Here is a 21,485-nt window from a genome sequence, read left to right as displayed (position 1 = left end):
CGGTCTGGATGAGTGTTTCTTTAACTCCTTGGTTGTCGGATTTCCATACAGTTAGGTTTTCTGTGAGTTCTGGTTGTTTTTTGTTTTTAAATTTATTGTTGTCCTTTTGGTTGCATGAGGAGGCACAGAGTATCTACCTACACCTCCATCTTGGCTGGAAGTCTAATTTTAATTTATTTGAATTTAAATAGCCACTCGTGGCTAAAACTATTTATTGTAGTAGACTGTAAAACAATGTAATTTTTGTTGAAGTTACTGTATTGAGTCCTACTGATGGAAGCGATGCTGTTTAGCCATGAATGGCTGCATGCTGGCTTTTAGGAACTGGTTAGAATTGGTGTTTTCTTTAAAATGGAATTGCACCATTACGTTTTCTTCTTTTCAAAGAAAATCCCCTGAGAAGTTCCTGATATGTGGGCTTGAAGCTGGAGGGTAAAAAGAATTAGGCCTGGATAAGGTCAGTGCTATAAAAGAGTCTGTAGATAGCGTGAATCTGGAAAAGCAGGCTCTGGAGGTGGAATAAGTCTCTAATGGTGGTAGAATTTTAGAGCCTCAGGAACCAGCTGAAGAGGAACAACTCTTTTTGTCAATGGACTATACCCAATGTTCCTCAAATCACACGTGGCAAGTACTGAACACAGTATATTTACAGGGCCAGCTCTGCTCAAGAGGTAATTTACATCTTCCCCACTATCTTCCCATTAACTATGTAAATTACAATATGCAAATGTCAGCCACAACAGGCTTCACGTCCTTTCCTAAAAGTGCCTGGGACGAAAATGGACTTTGAGCACACAGGCACATTTATGTCTTTTGCGGGCTCTAGATACTTTTGCCTTCATGGGTCCCTTCCTCTATTAAAAATAAAATAAAATAATTACATTTTATTATTCCACTGTTATAAAGACAAATATATAAATATTGTATACTAAAACATTTTCTTTGACCTAAAAGTCCATCTTTTTTCTTTTAGGTTTTAAAAGAAATTAAAACAATTTCATTAGCCACTAAAAGCATTGTAGTCCCTGGGCCCCAAGCCTGCTGTGCCTCGTGGAGCAATCAGCCCTGTTTGAGAGGCTGTGCTGTCCCTTCAGGGAAGGCTTCACACTTGAAACTGGCTAGAAATTGCCTAGCGTTTACTTAAAAGGTTACAAAATATTTTCTGCACAATAAATATCAATTGATTTAAAATATTCAGAGATGTCAAGGGTTCCCTTAAACAATGTGAATATTTCTCTCCTTTTTGTCCTAAAGTCCATTTTGGATCCACAGACAAGCAGCTCTGGCAGCACCTGGAGGTTATCAGAAATGCCGATAACCTCAGCATTTTCCATCTGATCCTGCAGTAGAATTTGCATTTTGACAAGATCTCCCTCCAGGTGATTCATGGGCGAATTACACGGAAGCACTCTGGCCTGCAACTTAAACAGGATTGTTCATCATTGGTAGAAATGGAAAAGATGATTCCCTTAACCTTCTGCAGTTGAGGGCTGGTTCTCACCCCTCGAGTGGCAGTAAATTCAGTTCCTTTAGTCCAGCTGTTCCCAACTCTGGTGAACCACTGGAATCACCTGGGGGAGCTTTAAAAAAATACCCATCCTCAGGAGATTCTGAAACAATTGGTCTGGAGTGGGATTGTGGGAATCAAAGTTTTTTTGTTTGTTTGTTTGTTTGTTTTTTTAAGCTTCCCAGAGGACTATGAGCACAACCCCGACAAGATCTGTCCCCTGGTTTTGATCACGTTGGCCTTTTTTCCTCTGCGTTCCTCAGCCTTCTCAGCCTGGCCAAGCAACTGTATAATCCAGATCTAGTTTTCATTTGCTCTAGTAATTATCTCAAAGCTCTGAAGTGTTCTCCTAAAATATCCATACTCTGAAATATAAATTGCTACCATTTCATGGTATGTCTCATATTACCTTCAGTCATTTAATCTTCACAATGATAGTGAATACTATTCTTGGCCCCATTTTACAGATGAGGAAATGGAGGCTTAGTGAGGTTGAAACTTCCCAAGGTCATCCTATTTCTAACTCCAAAACTTGACCTCTCCTCCTATCTATTGTCTGCTAGTACCATGCTTTTGTCTAGGAAAACACTGATAATTTCTAACTCATATGGCCAGACATGAGATTTACAATTATTTATCTCTGAGAATTATTGTCAAAAGAAATAGAATGAAGAACAGGAAAGAATTTGGAGTGCTTATAATCTATTCAAGAAAAGATTGAAAATTGTGGTATACATTTTCCTTCCTGCATAACTGATGTCATAGTTCACTTAAAGAAACAAACACTAGGGCCCCGGCCAGGCGGCTCAGTTGGTTGGAGTGTTGTCCCGTACATTGAAAGGCTGCGGGTTTGACTCCTGGCCAGGGCACATCCCCATGTCGCTGGTTTGATCCCTGGTTGGGGTGTGTATGGAGGGAACCGACTGACGTTTCTCTCTCACACCAAAACATATCCTCAGGTGAGAATAAAAAAAACCCCAAATATTAAATACTCCAGAGGTAGGGTTTTTATACAAATGTTAAATACTCTAGAAGTGCCCTGTGTTAGGACTATGGAGATTACTGGGATAAGAAACAGTCTTTGTCCTTGAAATGAGAAGTTGAAGAGAGGATAGGAGCCTGGAATAGTCCAACCTATGACAGCGAATATAAGCAGGTGTTAAAGTGTGTGATAAGGTCACTAAGCTTTCTTAAAGTTCAGGGGCTGGCAGAAAGCAGGACAATGAAGGAAAGATTTATGGAGGAGGTCTGTCTGGAATCTGTGAGGATGAATGGAGACTGAGTAAGTAGAAAAGTCAGCACTCAGCTGGGACACTGGCATAAAACTCACTGAGAAGTTAGAATTTTCCCCATTGAATTTCCAACCTAGTTTCTTGTTGGCTGAATGTCCCCGGTCTGGGGCCTGAGAGAATACGGAGTCTTTGAGTTCTAAACAAACACTGTCCTTGCCAAGCGCAGCCTCTCTCAGCGTCCCGAGTGACTTATATGCAGCAAAATCAATCAGATGCAAAGGGTTATTTACACACTGATAGCTTCCTGACTCATACTTTCTCCGGCTTCTTTTAAGGTCGCTAGAGTACACTTTGCTTAATATTTGAACCTAGAGAAGTTGAAAGCCAAGTGCTTATTTAAATATTGATCAAGCTCTGTGCTTCAGAGAAGGCAAGAAAACTGCAGATAGCACGATTGTATGTCGTCAGCCGGTGAGGGTTTCACAATGGCTAGTTTTGCCTGTTTCTTTTGTGTGGAGATGGATTTTGGGGCAACTTCTTAGAATAGTTGTTTCTCCTCCTACATTTTCTTTCTTTCTTTTTTTTTTCTATATACATATCTGACAGAATTAATGAAGGAAAAAAAGGTCAGGGGTGGAGGGTGGGGAGAAGAAAGAAAATACACAGTGATTCAATACTAGTGATGTAAAAAAAAAAAAAGGAGAATAACAACAAAATCCACTAACACATCAATGTTTTTGCTCACCAGAGTCTGGAAACCATTTTTGTCTGGTGTGTCGATTCAGTTAATCTTCAGTAGATGGTTAAGGGTTGGAAATATTTTTGAAAAGGATATTATTGTTTTTATTTTTATTTTGAGTACCCTGACGCTCTGGCAAGGGGCAGGAACTTCTTTTTTCTTTAAATGGCAGTACAGGGGCCAGGCCTTGGGTTCATGGGCCCAGTGAAACAGAATCAACTGGGATTGCAACTCCGAGTCAGGAGTGCAATGCCAGTTTGGATCTTTTTATTAAGGCAGAATACCCCACCTTCGCCTAGGAGCAGGGCGAAGGACTTCAGACACACCACAGTGTGTCCTTGCTACCATCTTCGGCATTCTCTCATCCTCACGACCGGTATCAGCACTGTGGGCTGGACAAGGTGAGGATGAGAAGGGAGGCTGAACCGACCAGGGGAGGTGTTGGTGACAGCTGGGGAGGTGCTCCTTCCAGGCTCCGCGCCTTGGTGGCCAGCTTCCTCGGGCCACACCCCCGTGCTGCTCCTGTGGGCGGCAGAGCTTCACAGGAAAAACAAAACAGATTCACGATAATTGCAAGAAAAATCAAATTGGGATTTTTGCCTTTAAAGTTTCTATGATGGTCTGAAGTCTGTGGTAGGAAGGCCTGGCTGATGGAGAGGCCTCTCCGCTTGGGGCTGTGATGGTTCTAACTGGAAAAGCACGTTGGATGGTGCGGGGGTCCCTCTCATATTGTAAAAGCAAGTTACGGTTTTCATGAGAATTTTTGAATTAAGAAGACTTCCCAGGTTGCCGCTTGCGTGTATGAACACCAGGAAAATTGCAGCTCGTCAAGCTTTGGCCCAGAGGAACCTGAGCCTCAGATTTTAAAGTAATACTTGGGCCATGTTATGTCACAGGTGTGGTGGCCTTGGGCTGAGGGCAACCTAAGCCTCCCTCGGGCCTGGCACAGCTCATTTCAGGAGCAGGCTGGCCAGTTCCCTCCTCAGGCAGCGCCAAGGCAAGGCCCCTGGAGCCTGGGGCGCGCGGGCTCCGCCACCAGGGCACCACGTCGCCCTCGTCTGGCCGGGTAGGGCCGTAGCAACCTGCGCCTAGTGAACCTCCGGGGGAGGGAAGCCGAGGCAGGTCCGCCACCGCCCCACGGCGGGAGGGGGCTGGCGAAGACGGCGCAGTCGGGGTTTCAGGTTTCCCCCTGGAGCCAGTGTTGGCGGGCGGGCCGGCCTGGCCTGGCCATGTGATGCCGGCCGGGGATCCAGTGGCAGCCGGCAGGCAGGCGCGGAAGGCGCGGGGGCGGCCCCGGCAGCGGGCGGCACCGGCGGGGCCTGGGAGCGCGCCCGCGGCTCCGCCCCCTCGGCGCGGGCCACCGCCGGGCTGCCGCCGGGAGTTGGCAGCTTCGGGAGAGCCTCCCCGGCTCCGGCGCCCTCGGGCAGGGCGCGGAGGGCAGCGCCTCGCTCCGGCTGCGGAGGCTTCAGGGCCCCAGCTCCAGGTAAGGGCTCTTTTGACTCCATCCTCTGCGTCTCTCTGCAGCCCTGGGTGGAAAACTTGGGCCACCTCACCTGAGTTCTCGGTGGCGGAGCTACTTTCTCCTGGATCCCGGGGGACGCGACGGTCAGCCAATGTGGAGAGGGCGTACTGCTGTGGGCTCGGTGGCGGGAGGGATGGCCGCCGCCTCCTGGTCCCTCGGGAACAGCAACAAGTGCAAAGGGCTGCACGGTCCGGCGCGGCGTCGGTAGCTACGGAGCGCAAGGTTGCTCCGCGGCGCAGTCGGGAGCGCAACGGGAAGGCGGCAGCGGCCCCTCTCTACCCTGCCCCGGGACCGGGGATGGGTGGGTGGGTGCCCGGCCAGTGCCCTTCGGCTGCTTGGGAAATCAATGTCACTCCTGCGGTGGAGAAGGGAGATCCTTGAAAGCTGAGGTCCCTTCTCTCCACCGGTGCCTCAGCTCTGGTTTGAGGGTGCTTGGCGGGGCCAGGTCTCCAGAGAACAGACCAGGCACAAGCTCAGGACAGAGGCCCTAACATTTTTTTTTTGTGTAGGAACACCTGCTGTATCTTAAAAGATATCTGCAAGTATCTTGGTTAGGAGAGGAGATCAGAATTTTGTCAGATATACATATGCTTATTTTATAGATTTGTTTGCCCCTTGAACACTTGGAGTGTGGGTGGTGGTGCCGTAACCTTCCCGTGCTTAGAGCTTGGTGAGCCTGTGCTTGGCCGAGGAGGCATCCTCGCCTGTCCAGAGCTGCGAGGAAGCTGGGTGCTGAGGCCGCCTTGGAAACCCAGCTCTGGTTTCCCAGACACCAATTAGATTTCCAGGACAGAATCCATCTGCCTCCCTAAGAACGGACAGCGTCCACCCATTGGTTACAGCTGGGTGGGTCGAGGAAAGGCAGCGACATCTGTGTTTGCACGACGTCTCCTTCCTTGACCCCTGACTGGGTCTCGACAAATATCTGTAGATCCAGAGTTATGATGGAGGTTAACCACTAGATCAGTGCCAACTGGGTAAGAAATACGAAACAGTATGACGTTCTGAAAGAACTGATCATTTGGAGCCCTGTGGGGTCTCCGGGTTTCTGAAGATTTGTCGTTGTATGTTCCTAGGCCCTGAAGGTATCAGGGGAAGCAAAATCCTGTTCTCACACAAAAGCAAAATAAAAGACCTGTCCTTGTCACGCTCTGTAGGTTGGTCTTTGCACATGATTATCCAAGCACAGTGGTAACCTTGCCTGGGGAGGTTTCTATGTATCTGTCTGGGGTTTTCGCAGATACAGTTCTTAAAGCACGTGGGTATTTGCCTGGTCTTGATTAATGGCCAAGCTAACCCTTTGGAGTCTTTGGAGGAAAAGAAATGAATACTGCAAAAGCCTTTGGAATTTCTACAACGTAGCATTTCAACGTGACATTCGGATGTGGACCTTCTATGTAAGTGTGCTCATTAACTTTGGTCAAATAGGAATTTGGATAGCATCAGACCTTATGTTTGCTGGTTAGGGAAACTAAGGCACAGCTAGCTAATGGGTGTGTGGTTCAGGTCCGTGTCCTGGCTAATGGGAGAATGGAGAACAGAGAATCAGTGTTTGTCCTGCTTTTGACTGTGTTTTCTTCCTTATCAAAACCTGACTAACCAAGAACAAGTTGCGCAACAGGTGAGCCATTAGACTTTCCTTTGAAGCGCCTGTCCTGTCCTTTAGGCCATTTAGAAACAATGAGGAAAACAGGACGGGCATAGGTCTTCAATATTTTGGGTTCGATTCCAGATCCCCACAATAAAGAGGGTATCACAATAAAGCAAGTTGCAATTTTTTTTTTTTTTTTTTTTTTTTTGCTGGTGGAGGGTCTTGACTTCATTTGTAAAAAAAAAAAAAAAAAAAAAAGCAACATCTGTGAAATGCACTAAAGTGAAGCATAATAAAATGAGGTATGCCTGCATTTGGTAACCAAGGCTTTATGAAATTTCATCAGGGGCCTCACACCTTTTTTTTTTTTTTAAGTCGTTTGAATACTGCAGTAGAGTTTGGAATATTTTCCCATTGTCCTCTTATATAAACTACTGTTGTGGCTAAGACTTAAATTGGGCAGGAATTTCAGGTGAGCTCTGATACATGACCTCCTTTAGTATATGCCATGTGAGAAGAGGAAATGTGTTTTAAATAGGTGTTAAATAGTGGAATATAATATTACTTTTATATTAAACATTCTGTACAGAACTGGCAACCACTATATTGGTACTTAGCTCTAACTTTAAGTCCTGCCAGAATTTATGACCAAGCACTGCCTCTCAGAAAAGATTTATTACATAAATGTTGGAAACTCCTTCCTGACTGGGGCATGGCTAGGGCGGTGCTGCACAGATCCCCAGTTACCCTCGCACTCCCAGCCTGAGCGTAATTTCATTACGCTTGAATTTACTGATCAGATAGAACAGATCTGGTTTATGTAGGTTTTCTCTAATTGCATTTGTATTTGTGTTGCTTTAGTGGAGCAGAAAAGCTATAGGATGTTTCTTTCCCCTGTGACCTTAAATAAGATTTGTTATGAAGAGGTGGGTCAAGCTGAGCAACTCCTATCGCAAGTTCTAAACTGAAAACAGTGTGGTATTTGAAACACACCAAATTCAGGAGATTTTGCCATGTAGAGTTGTACTGTGGATGTTATGCCGCCCTGTAGGACTCGAGTCTGGATCCCTTACTTAGGCAAAGTTAGGCTTGGGGATATTTTTCTTAAGAAGTGCAGGTCCTCTATGACCGAGCATTTTGCCCTGACTGGATGGAGTCTGTTATTTTGTCCAGGATGTACAATCCTTAGTTCTTTTGTTATTATCCTAGTATGAAAAAGCTCTCAAAAGCTTAGGGCAGTGTTACTCTGTTGTTTAGCCATTTTGGCAGTTTCTTTCCCGCTCCTCTTTCTGTGACCATTTTCTTTAATTATATTTGTTCACCAAATATGGAGGGTCTCCTCTGTGCTGGACACTGTTCTTTGCTTTAATTCTCTGGACTGTGGGTTTCATGTTTAAGGCAATACGTTTCTGGTTTTAGAGTTTTTAGGATCTCTTGCATTTTGAGTGGGCTTTTGAACACGTGGCACTAAGATATTTGACTGGTAAAATTTCATGTAACTTTTTTATGTGATAGTACATCTTCCTAACTGACTGCAGTTTTTCCCTTGAAATTTGATCTTAGGCACAATTGTAATTTGTTTATTTCTACCATTGCTGATGCTGGACTTCTTCTCCTGGATAACCAATATAATGAGCTTTGACATAATTTTTGATATGAGGGAAAGTTAAAAAGTTAATATAACTGAATATTGGGTATTTGTTTCAGAGATCTTGACTTTGAACACTTTTATCAGATATATTTTTATTTGTCTTCAGAGGTGTCTCCTCTTATTTTAGTTTAATCTTTTTCTTAATTATCAGTTTGAGGTTGGATTTCCGTAGAAATTTAAAGTAAAAATAATGTTCCTTTAACAGTAGAGAAGACATGTTGTATCCGTGAGTGAAGGCCAGTACAGGGGAGCTCAGCGACACCTTCATTTTTCATAGCAGGTCCAGAAGAGACTCTCCTAAAATCAGCACTTAAAGAACATTTCTGCCTCTTTCAAGTGGCAGCTTTTGTTTGACTGGTATGTGCATGATCATTCCACCTTTTAAAATAGGCTTAAAATGGGTCCTGGCCGTGTAACTCAGCTGGTTAGAGCTCATTCAGATAGGCCAAGGTTGAGTACCCTCTCCATAGGCCGAGGTCACGGTTCGATCCCCAGTCAGGGCATGTACCAGAATCAACCAATGATAAATAAATAAGTGCAACAACATACTGATGTTTCTCTCTCTGTCCCTTTAAAATCAATAAATGAAAAAAAAATTTTTAAAGCTTAAAATGTTAATATGCTTTATATATTTCTTTGTGGTATACACATAGATTTTCCTTTAACTTAATAAATAGATGATCATATATTACATATATTAATGGAATTTATGGTTTAGCTCTTAAATTCATTATCAAACACTTTGTGCTTAAGGCTTGCTCCTTCTCTTCCATCATTTTATAATTTAAAGACATTATCTTTCATGAACCATAACAAAGTGGTTGAAAGTGAGGACTCTGGAGCCAGACTGTCTTATTAGACAGCCCCGGCTCTGTCCCAGCTGTGTGACCTCTCTCCACTTCACCGTTTCCATTTGGGAAGTGGGGATAATCATGGTAGCCTGCCCCCTTGGGTGGTTACGAGAAATGCAATGAGTAAATTCACAGAGGGCCCTTCTAGTAGTGCTTGGCAGAGAGTGAGTGCCAGAAAATGGCGGTGGTTATATTTGAAACAAATGGAAAGTAGACATTTTTAAAGAATAGCTTTAGCAGGTTTGCCAGGTTTCAGAAGGCAGTGAGTTGACAGTGTGACCTCAGGGGAAAGTGCCCTAGGCTTCAAGTTCAAGGCAGGGATAGAGACAGCTGGGACCTCTCAGTTGTGTGTTGTTGGGTGAGTATGAGCTGTCTCTGGGTCTCAATGTCCTCATCTGGTGAAAAGGAAGGGAGTGAACTTGATGGTCTCTAAGAACCTGCCGTTCTAACATCATGAAATTTCAAAGTGAGGAGGGCATTGGTCAATTCAGCCTGTGTGTTTTGGGCCACACTACCAGGAATGTACTGTTCACAGCAGGGTCAGCTCTGTGCCCTCAGTAAGCATTTGAAGGGTTGAACTATTACGACTATGAACATATCTCACCTTGATCACCAGAGAGTCATCGGGTTGAAATGACTGAGTTATCTTCCTGGACTTAGTCCAGAGAGATTTCAGACATGGAAGTCTGGATCCCATGCGTGAAAGTCACAGGCTACCCTTCTCCCTCTCTTCTGAGGAGCTTCACCATGGGGAAGTGGGGTGGGGTAGCTCGGGGAACATGACAGATGAGTGGGCTGATTGTTTCTAGATTTCACGATAAAAATTTCCACATCAGATACACAGGAAAACATCACCACTAGCCTTTGCAGGGACTCTGTAAACCAGGACTTGAAGCAAAGGAGGTCTTGGACTTCTGAGTATCTGTGAAGATCAAGAGGTTTTCATGGGACTGGATGGTTCATGCAAAGACCTTCTGGGCAAATTTCTTTCTCTCCTAATTACTTTGTTTACGGTCTGTATATTGTTACCTGGTTCTTTGACTATGGTCTTCCTTGTTTTCTTGCTCTACCTGCCTCATGGTTTGCTGAATGACCAGCTGTTAGAGTTCCAAATGGTAGGGGATGCTCAGTGATTCATGAGATTATGGGTTATTTGAACCCTCACCCAGGATTCTAAGCCTGGTTATTCATTGGAATCACCTGGGTTCTGAATCTCTCAGGTGGGCCTGACATAATTTTTCAAAAAGATGAGATAGTTGGGTTTGCTAGGTAGTTGTCCAGCCTTTAGGTGTTTCTGACTTTCTATATCTACAAGTATCCAGGAAAAGGTCACGACTGCATTTTCACATGGTGTTTCTTTTATGCTGTGGGCATGTCACCTCCCCTTCTGCATCCTCTCATGAACCATCCACTTTCATCAGCCAGGACTGGTCATTGCCTAATGGGACATTCTGTGTACTTTCCAACTTCATTAACTTTGCTCACGGTAGGCAGTTCTTCCTTTCTAGCTAAAATAATATGCGCAGACCCGAGAGACATTGTGGGTTCAATTCCAGTCACTGAAATAAAGTGAGTTGTAATCTTTCTTGCTGCTGGAGAGTCTTGCCTTCAGTTTGTGAAAAACACATCTGTGAAGCAGAATAAAATGAGGCATGCCTGTCCTGTAGTCCTCAAAGCGTTCTCAAACCACTTTCTCCCTGAAACCTTTGACCTACGTAGCAGCAACTGAGCTCCTTCCTTTCCGAACCCCTGTTATCCTATTGCTGGTGTGTCTCATTGATCACTTTCTACCTGCTCCTGGGTTCGTTATATGCTCCTGTGTGTCTCAACTTTCTAACCCTGCCTGTAAGCAGGGACCCTGATTTAGGCTACTTTGTAGAGTGTCAAAGTACATTATACATATGGCGGTTGGCTAGTTATTTTGCTAACTGTCATGACGAGTTCTTCTGGTTTACAGCAGCCCTGCAAAGGCTTATGGCGATATTTTCTTGTGTATCATGTGTGGCTTACATTGGAAACCATTAGGGTGTAGGGAGGGAAGATAAAATTTGCCTAGGAAGTTAGATGCTAGTCCTTCTTAGATATAAATGGGAGACTCCCCAGGTCTCTCTTAGAAAACTGTACATTCTTTTTGGGGAAATGAATGAAGTTCTTGATTAGGATCAGGCTTTGTATTGAGAGAACCCTAAAAGCTTTCCCCTAGTTTCCAGCAGATGCACACCTCCCCTGTAGGGCACAGCTCCAAAGGGCTGCCCGTTTGGGTACTGTCCTTGAGTACGTTGCGGTGGGGCACTAATAACCATAACGATACCCCAGTCTATGTTCTTTGCCTGAACATTATTGCAGAATAATTAAAAAATATAATTGTATACCAAGTCATCATGTATACTTTAAATAGGTACATGTACATTGTGGAATAATCGAGATCAAGATAATTAACACATCCTTCATCTCATAGAGTTAACTCTTGTGTGTGTGTGGTGAGTCCCCTGAGATCCACTCTGAGCATGTCCAGCGTGCAGTGCTGCTGTCCCTGTGGTCACTGTGCTGTGCCACAGATCTTCAGAACTCACAACTGAAAGTTTGTTCCTTGTGACCTCCATTTCCCCATTTCCTCCTGCCCCCAGCCCCTGGCAGCTATTATTCTATGAAATTGGCTTTTGATGAGATTCTACATATTACTGATACTGTATTTTAAAGAAGACAGTATTTGTCTTTTTATGTCTGCCTTATTTCACTTAGCATAATGTCCTCCAGTTTTTCATCCATATTGTCACAAAAGGCAAGATTTCCTTTTTTAGGGCTGAGTAATATTCCATTCTGTATATATGCCATATTTCCTTCATCTGTTCATCTGTTGAGGGACACTCAGGTTCCCATGTTTCGGCTATTGTACATAGTGCTGCAGGGAACATGGGGGTGCATACTGTCCTGAGACAGTTTTTTCACCTCCTTAGGATATAGTTCAGAAATGGGATTGCTGGACCATATGGTAGTTACAGTTTTAAAAGGAACCTCCATCCTGTTTTCCATAGTGGCTGGGATTTTCCTACTGTCCTTTTGCCTGCTGGGTCAAATTCCTCTAAGGGGGTCCTTCTTGGCTTTGGACTAGGGGATGGAGTGATGCAAGTGAAATGCTTCCTATGCTTTTCTATGCAGCCATTCTCAGTTTTTGAGCTCCACAGGGTTTCTGCGGATGCTTTGTTGTAGTGCAGAACTTTCCCTGAGTTATATTAGTTGGTTTGTAGTTGGTTGGATGGTTTTTTTTTTTTTTTTTGCCAGGCAGGAGCGGGGGTGGGGGATGAATTTTTGGAAACCTTAGGGTGTTAAAAGCAATCTCTCCTGCATTAAGTTTATTATAGTTCTTCATGAGGGCCATTCTGAACAATTTCTTCTATATGAAAGCTCTTTCCATTTTTAAATATTAAATACATATCCTACATTTAAGCCTTACTTAAGTTGGGATATAAAAATCTCAGTTTCTTTAGCTTTTGTTGAATGATGAGATTTTGAATTCTCTCATCCCTGGAATACTGAACATATATGCCATTTTCTCTTTTCTTAAAGTGTACTACTTCCACCTGACGGTGTGGAGTGCGGTAGAACCATGCCCACCCTTGCGGAGACACTCCTGCTCCTTCCTCTAGGGAAGCAGTGAAGCCTCGAGGTTCAGATTGCCAACTGCAAATCAGAGACTTGGGGGAGACTCAGCTCTGCTACTTCCTACCTTGTCTTGAGCAAGTCACTTAAATTTTTAGCCTCAGTTTTTACCTGTTTTCTCCTATAAGGCTGGTATAAGGACCCAGTAAGGTGGTCTCTGTAAAGTGCTTAGCACAGAGTCTGGGCCAGAATAACTTCTCAAACAATGGCTTTCCAACTACGGTACTTCTGAACAGGGGCATTGACTTTTGATGTTCAAGTCACCTCAAAATCACAAAGTCTGTTTTTAGACTTGTTGCTGATGAGCCCCATCTCATTCTTGGACTGTGGCTTCTTAGTCCCCCGAATAGAACGTAATATTTCTCTTAAATTTATTTTCCTGTATGTGACCATCTGTTCTAACCTTTCAAAGTCTTTTAGATTGTTTATCTGTCATGTTCACCACCCTTTTTTTGGTTCAAGGTTATCCACAAATTTGATATGCATTTCTTTTTTAAAAAAAATTTTATTGTTATTCTATTACAGTTGTGCCATTTTTACCCCCTTTGATTTCTTCCACCTAGCACACCCCCGGCTCCCACAGTCAATTGCCACATGGTTGTCCATGTCCATGGGTCATCCACACGTGTTCTTTGACGAGTCCCTTACCTTCTTTCCATAATTATCTCCCTCCCTCTTCCCCTGTTTGTTAGGTTCCTCTTATAGGTGAGATCACGGTATGCATTTTTTTTAATGCCTTAAGGAGATTACTAACTATGCTGAGGTCTAGGGCAGAGCATTTTGGTGCATCTATACGAATTTCATTTCAAGTTGATGTTTATCAATTTCAGGCCACATTGTTCAATTAGTTATTCTGATTTGTACCAGCATTTGATTCTTAGTTGTCCATCTTGTCATCAGGATATACATTATTACCAGACCTGCAACACTATATCTCTACTATATAGAGTTACCAGTTTTAGTAACCACATAACAGAATGGGGTTATTCTCAAGTCACTTACTCTTGGGAAACCCATACTGGATCCAAGTGGCCACTGCTTCCTCTATGAGGTACTGACATCACCCCTTTAATATTCTGCTCTAGGATCTTGCTTAGAATCAGCATGAAGCTCCTGTCTATAGTATGTAGATTCTGCCTTTTTGGAAGTTGGAATGACACATGCCTGCCTCCTATATTTGAATCCTGTCATTCTCCACAGTTCTTGATGGATTAGAGTTGTGGAGTCTCAGCAGATTCTTTTCCTATCCTGGCATTTTTTCCCATTCTCTCCAAGTGGGAGATTTCTCGAAATAGTAACAATTTCTGTAGGTAGTGATTTCATTGACTGTTAATAACGTTTGGGGGAAGTGGAATTTGTATGGGGTGGAGTGGTGGAAGAATGCCTTTATGTGTAAGAAGCAGCTGATCTCACCCTTTAGTGTTGCCTTTCGTGGAATTATCAGGTTTGCAACTTCTCAAGGGTTCTCAGGGAATGGGTTTCAGGAGTTGCTTTTAGACCAATTGTTAGAGCCCGTAGAGACTTGGGCAGTTTCCAGCTGGTCACTCCCCATTCTTGGCAGTAAGGGACAACATACAGGACCTATTACTGATGATTCTATAGGTTTTTAATTGGTGAATTCATAGGGGGAATAAAATAGAAGTACTCTTACATTGTTTCTTGTTACACTGAATTTGTATACAAAATACTTATGTTATTTTCTCCCATTTGATAACCAGAAAGATTGATAGTTTGCTCATTGACTATAAGAGTGTCAAAAATCTCTAAGATGTCAGCTATGGGAATTCCAGTTACTCCTTGATCTTCAGTTAGGAAAGTTCCATTTGGACAGATATGGTTATGAGACAAAGGTTTCATGTCCTCTGATATTTAGCCTTATAAAAACATGTTACAGTCTTATGTAAGAAGGTGAACTAGATTCCACATATAGATAAATTAGGTTGTTTTGCAATAAAAATGAATGCTCTAGGTTATCTTCATATCTGTAGAAAGTCCCAAATTAGCTTTTCAGTTGGATTACTTCCAGAAATAGTGCTATACTAGAGACAATCCGACTTCACTCTGAACAGTTGAAGAAAAATCTGATCTTGATGGGAATGCCAAATGTAATTTGGATATTGGTTTATTATAAGGTTTTTAATTAAAAACAGGGGTGAGCATTTTTCCCCTTTTGCATTCATAGTAGAAAACTTTATGTTCACTGGTTGTTATGGCATCTTTGTGGAAAAACAACAGGAGAAATTAGTACAAGCAGGCAAGATTTTTGGATTTAAATGAATTTAAGAGCAATTTTTTTTTTAGTGGGAGTTGGACATGCCATTCATTAAAAAAATGGTAGTAGATTGTGTGCAATTAGAAGGGTTTTAAAAGATAACGAGGAGAGAAACAACCATTTGGGCAGTGATGTTTGTTATGGTGTGCTCTTAGGGCTTTCAAATCTGTGTGGTAACGTTGATACTTGTAGAGTTGTGAGAAGTTTAGAAATAAAGGTCTTTTTTGAAGTAAAAAAAAAAGATAGTCTGGGTGTAGCAAAGGGTGAGCCAGAAGCAGAATTTGGGTTGAAATCTCAGCATCGTGACTGCCATACACAACAGGTGAGCCACGGCCCCTCTCTGGGCCCTGGCGACCTTATTTGAAACTGGGGTGGGGGTTGGGGGGTGGGTTGAGCCAAGCCCTCCTCCATGGTGTGCCCATCTCTCATGTTCTGTGTTCCTGGGGAGGTAAGGATGGTGTCTTAACCCTTTCTTGGATTGCTAGCACAATGCTTGATTCCCAGAGTGCTTCGAGACACTTGACTGGCAGCATCTAAATTGTTCAGGAATTCGCATCTTTATGGGGAGGAGTGATTGCTCATACCCTGGGATTTCCCTGTGACGGCAGCTCATGTTGTTGTTGTCTGAATACTTCCTGGGCAGTGGGGTGGAATCAGCCAGTGATAATCTAGTAATTATTTTTAATTGAACTCAAAGATGACTGAAAATTGGTGTTCATTTCATTTTAGCAGGTGGAACTTAATGTACCCAACTCCATTTAGGTGTTGTGGAGAATGGGCCCTGCAATTTGCAGCATTTTTGATAACTATTTTTAACTAAAATACCATTTATAATGGTTCTCTCTGTTTTCTCCCCCCTCCCTCTTCTCCTCTACTTTACTCCCCCTGAGACTCCCCCACTTTCTCTTAAGAAAGTTGGTGGTTTCTCTTCTGTTAGATTTCACAACTTTTATTCAAAGGGTGTAGCAAATTTCTGAAACCTCTGGTAGTTCATGCAGCTCCTGACTAGTGATATGAAAGAAAACAAACTTGTGCTCATAAAAAAGATGACATTTTAAGGCATAACATCCTTCCACTTCTCCAGAACCTGAAGATAAATATTTCCCATTACATTGATGATTTGGATATTGGTTATTACTCTGTTTGGGCTTTTACTTGCTGGGTGTTGGGGCTCTAAATCCTCTCATCCAGGTGTTCTTTCCAAAGCTTTTCCATCCCAGGGAGTTTGAGTTCTGAGTCCTGAGCCTTCACTGGGTTGAGGTTGGCTAGCAATTACTATGAGACAGGCATGTACTGGGCACTGCACGCTTAGAGATGAGGCTTGGGAGTAGCTTTTAAGGAGTTGTCAGTGCTGCCAAATCAGCAGCCGTGAATGCAAACAAGTACGTTTTGATGTGGAGATGGTGTGGAGCAGGGCGTTCTCCGCAGCCCGAGTGAAGGCATTTGTTCTCTAGGAGCCATAGCTAGTATAATGGGAATCAAAATATCGTCCAGTATTTTTTCTGTCCTGGTGCCCTAAATACAATCTATATTGTACTCGAGTATCTGCTTCAATCATGATATAAAAACAAGTGACTTTAAGAAATAGACATTTTAATGAAAAATTGGTATAGTTCATTTTAGTTTGTAAATATAATTGGAGCGGATGTCTTTCAGATGTCAAATTCCATCACAAACTCTTGATTTAAAACGTATTTACTGAGATTACATAATTCCTTGTTGCTAATAATTTAAAAATCCTTTTAAATTTGGGCTTATATATAAATTAACCATGTCAGTAACTATTTGGTGAGGGAGAGAAACTTGGATATCATCCAACAGAAAAGAGTATTCTTTGGTATTTCAATTTGTTTTGGCAATGCGCTTGTAAGGACTTTACATCTTAAATTTATATAGAAAAATCTAGCTCTGTGTGTGTGTATATGTGTGTGTATGTGTGTATATACACATATATTTTGAACTAGACACTCGGAAGTGAAAACAGTCCTACAGAATTCTGCAGAAGTTTGATCCAGGTCCTGGTGTTCTGCTTGCCTTGTCAAGGGTGAACTGATTCCAATGTTTCTGCTGCTGGGACAGCTCTCCATTCCAGGGCTCAGCCCTCCACAGCCCTGAATTACGTTGAACACCCCACAGCATTACCAGAACTGAACTAGGAGAAGCAAATGAGAAGTGCCTTATCTCAGTGACCTTAGAGAGGATTGTTGTGGGTATGTTGAGTCTGTGCTAGTTATTTATTTTTGGGCACAGGATCATTTGAACATCTTAGTACTTAAAAAAAAATCCTTCTATGGTACAATGAAATATTAATAAACTTATGGAGCATTTAAAGTCGCAGAGCATTTTTAGAAGATACTCATCACATGAATCACCACTTCATGTGTTGTTTTGACAGGATGTGTATCGCGTCTCAATAATTTCCTTGAAGTTTTTTCCTGCCAGGTGCCTGTTTTCTTCTTGTTAACGTATTCCCATAGAATTCCAACTATCTGGTTGATTTCTGTACTGGTACACTTTCACAGTTCCTGTTCCTTTTTTCCCTTTAAAATAGCTAGTATACTTTTGTTTGTATTGAATTTAGGGTTTATTACAGGGCAGAGAGAATAAGTTGCTATGTTGGAGGCTGATGACATCCAGCCAGGGTGCCTCTGCCTGGTGAGCAGAGCTCCTTGCCTCCAGCATGTAGGATTTTTCCAAGCAGGTGTTAAGACGTGCCTGTTGACATAGCCAGTGAAAGGCCAGATGTGCATGAAATGCTGTTCATTCAGTCATCCACGGAGAGATTAGAGGGAATTTCCATTTTCTATTTTGAATATATGAAATTTAACACAGTCTTTAAGATGAACATGAGCTACTTGGAAATAAATTACAAAAATAAGATATTGATCTCTGCTATAAGCAGGATGTTATACAAGGCAATGTGAAGGATGTGAAAAGTTTGCGGCAGCCCCTGATGGAGGTGTGGGCATGCAGGTCGCCCTCACAGGGCAGCCTGTGCAGTGGCTTCTGGGGTAGGTGTAGAGCTGGGCGCTCTGCAAGGGAAGAAGAGCCAGAGTACGAAGCAGCCTTCTTGGCCCCATAGCATCTTCTGGTGGAAGTAGGTGCAAGAAATCTCCTTTTTGATTCTTTTAAAAAAATCGTCATCCAAAGGTATGTTTTCATTGGTTTTAGAGAAAGAGAGAGGAAGTGGGCAGGGGAGAGAAGAGAAAAATGGAGAGAGGTAGAGATGTAAGAGAAACATCGATCGGGTGCCTCCCACATTTGTGCCCTGACCTAGGGTCAATCCTGCAACCTGGGCATGTGCCCTGACCGGGGATGGACCCTACAGCCCTTTAGTGTGCAGGATGACGCTCCAAGCAACTGAGCCACTTGGCCAGGGCAAAATCTCCTTTCTCTAAATTAGGAAATTACATGGATATGTGCAAAGAAGAATTCCTAGTTCAGTAACTTCTTCAGCTGTTGGGAACATTCATGTGTTTGCCTTTGGAAATTGGGCCAATATATTTCTGACTAGTAAATAAGTATATACATTTAGTTGTGATTTTATATATGTTTCATTACATAATAAAAACACTTTTGTAAATTGTGTTGATATTTATCAATGAGTTATCAGTCACAGTGTTTTTTATAGTCTGCTTTATATTTGTGTGTGTGACTTTAATTTAATGATTAACTGCCTGTTTTCTTTGATAGAATAACTTTATGGTTTATATTCCCTATTTTTCTGTATTGAATACAATAAAGAAAATACAATAGAATTGTATTTTAAGCATAAGTATGCAGTAGGTAATTTCTTTTAAATGAAAATGACAGTGGTTTCTTCCACTAGAAGTCTTCCCTTTCTTGTAATGTGGGGTTACACAGTATACGTAGATAGTGAGACTTACATCAGTAGACATTTAAAGGCATGTAGCTTTGTAGTGTGTCCTATGTAAAACTGAAGGCTACAAATAGACTTTTAAGAAGGCATACGTGGAAGGGTTGACTTTTATGCAATTACAGGCAGTCCTATTCACATCAATATAAGTTTCTCATTATGCTTAGGAAACTAGTTTTCTACATTGTTTTTGCACATTTGTACTCTTTTATATTTAGGAATAACAAATTGTGTGGGGAAATACTATTTATTGGCAAACCAATCAGTGATTTAAAAAAATTGATTTGAGAGAGGGAGGTGAGAGAGAGAGAGAGAGAAACATCAATGTGTTGTTTATGCATTCATTGGTTGCTTATGTGCCCTGATCAGGGATCAAACCCACAACCTTGTTGTGTAGGGACGATGCTCTAACCAACTAAGGTATCTGGCTAGGGCCCAGTCAATTGTTTCACAAATATTAACAATCAAGTCAATGTTCCATTTTTGTATTGCATCTTATTAGTGGGGCTGAGTATCAAAACCGTAATATGGTTAAGGTGAGATGCATGTACAGGAAATAGCTAGCACTTTTGAAAATGGCAAATAGGTCTGGGATACTAGCCCTACAGTATGCAAGTGACAAGGGGGTGTGTGAGCTGGGCCTGGTGGGACCAGGGACATGCCTGACCTGCTCTTGTCCCTCATCCCAGCTCTCTTCCTGGGATTCTGCTCTGCTGCAGAGAAGTTCCTGTTGCAGGGATCAGGCAGGTACTTCGCCACAAGCCCATAGCAATATTCATACCCCAGTTCTCAGTTTCCTTATCTGTCACCTGCTGTGGTTCTCTGAGCAATATGTAAGTAGTTACATGTGTGATATAAAAAACCCCTAAGGAAGTTAAAAGTTAAACAGCCTTATTAAGTATATTTCACGTGCCTTGCATCAGAATGCTATTTAACTATTTTAACTATCCATTAATTCGGCAGAGCTTTGGTGTTTGTAGCGCCAAAGAGAATTCTAGCCAGCCAAGGTCAAATGATGATGTACTCTGTTTAAGCAGAACTTTCTCCTGTATTGCTAATGTTAACAAAAAAATTAGCTAGTTAAAGATTTAGTAACAGGTCACACTTGCTTAAAATGCAGTTGTTCTCACTTCGAGTCTCAAAATAAAAATTGAGACGGGGGTGCCAACCTAGTTTAACTTTAGATGAATGCTTTTCTACTTGCGGTTTCCTCATCTATGAAATGGGTCTTTAGATGAAACTGGAGAGTTTGCCAATCAAAGGGAATTATAGATGGAAATACTTTGGAAAGTTTCAATGATATATAAATATAAAACCAAAATCTAAAAAATAATAGCTCCTTTTGTGAAAAATTATTTAGGGCATCAGTTTACTATTTCTGTAAACACACACACGGTAAAGCAGTGAAAGTGATCGGTTGGTACCAGGCCAGCTCCTACGGCTTTTTGTTAATCTAGCACTTCTGCATCTGATAATGTGGAAACCAAACGTGGAGCCAGTTCACATCAGGGGAGGAAAGTCTCAGAGGCCTGTTGGATAAGAAAAGGCTAATGAGTGGCCATGTTCTAGTAGGAATTTTGGTTCTGTACTTGAGGTTGCAAAAAATAAAACATAAACAAAAAACTTAAAAAAAACACTGTTTTTTCTTTCCTTCCTTCTGTTGTTTAGAGTATAAGGACACTTGAAAAAAAAGCATGAGTGAGGCATTTGATTAGACCACGAAACCCTCTTTCAGGAAAAACACCACCCAAAGAGGTTTTTGTGAGTACTTCTTTCATATTAGTCCTGGGAATATAGACCTTCAAATGGTTTACAAATGTTTGGCTCACTTTTTCATTAAGAAATAAAGTTTTGGTCATGGCCATCTGCATAGCTGGTTAGATAATCATCTTGATGCACCATCCCTGATCAGGGCACAGACCAGAGGCATCAATGAGTGTGTGAATAGGGCAGCAACAAATTGATGTTCTCTCTCTCTAGTCAATTAAAAAAAAAGAAATAAAGTTTCTCTTCTAATCCTTTAAAGCCGGTGACATAAAGACCCTCCTCTCTTGGACTGGTGATCCGTAGGAGAGAGTGGCAGGGGAAAGAACTGTTTTTGTTAATTTCATCTGGCTTTGGAGTCATGCTCAATCATGACAATAACAATATTTTATTAGTTGATTCTCCATACTAGAAATGTTTGGGGTTAAGTATATATTAAGTATCCTGGAGTCTTGAGTTATAGTGCCCCTGTGGGAAGGTCTGTCCCTTTAATACTAAAAAAATAATAATAATAATAAACAAACAAACAAATAAACTCACTTTTAGATCTTCTGGAGGGAGGGCATATAGCATTCCTAGTACAGAAGTTGGGGACTTTGCTTAATAATTAGCACCTGATTGCCATAGGTTCACAGTAGATAGAGCCACTGTGTAAATGCCTTCTTGCAGTTGGAAAAGTGGAACTTCCCAGGTTTGCCCAACTATCCAAGCAGTCCCTGCAGCATTCGAGGTCCCTTCGACAGGGAAATTTGCATCAGCTGTGGAAAAAATTTCCATCAGCTGTGGAAAAACCTGCTCGTGTGTTTGGGTTCGGAGTTC

At 42.2% G+C, this 21,485-nt stretch overlaps 1 protein-coding gene across 5 annotated transcripts in view; it reads left to right on the top strand.

Annotated features, from left to right (window-relative positions):
• Positions 1–4,612: 4,612 nt before the first annotated feature.
• Positions 4,613–21,485, top strand: part of ARHGEF28 (Rho guanine nucleotide exchange factor 28) — a 278,654-nt gene continuing 261,781 nt past the window's right edge. For 4 of the 5 annotated variants that reach the window (XM_045197846.2, XM_045197847.2, XM_024563496.3 and 1 more), the window contains exon 1: positions 4,613–4,961. The gene's annotated coding sequence lies outside the window, so the exon portion shown is untranslated. The remainder of the gene's footprint in view (positions 4,962–21,485) is intronic. The other variant, XM_053912640.2, reaches the window with a different exon arrangement.

Source organism: Desmodus rotundus, chromosome 1 (genome assembly GCF_022682495.2).
Source record: "Desmodus rotundus isolate HL8 chromosome 1, HLdesRot8A.1, whole genome shotgun sequence".
Classification (NCBI taxonomy): Eukaryota; Metazoa; Chordata; class Mammalia; order Chiroptera; family Phyllostomidae; genus Desmodus; species Desmodus rotundus.
This window is presented reverse-complemented; position numbering and strand designations above follow the sequence as displayed.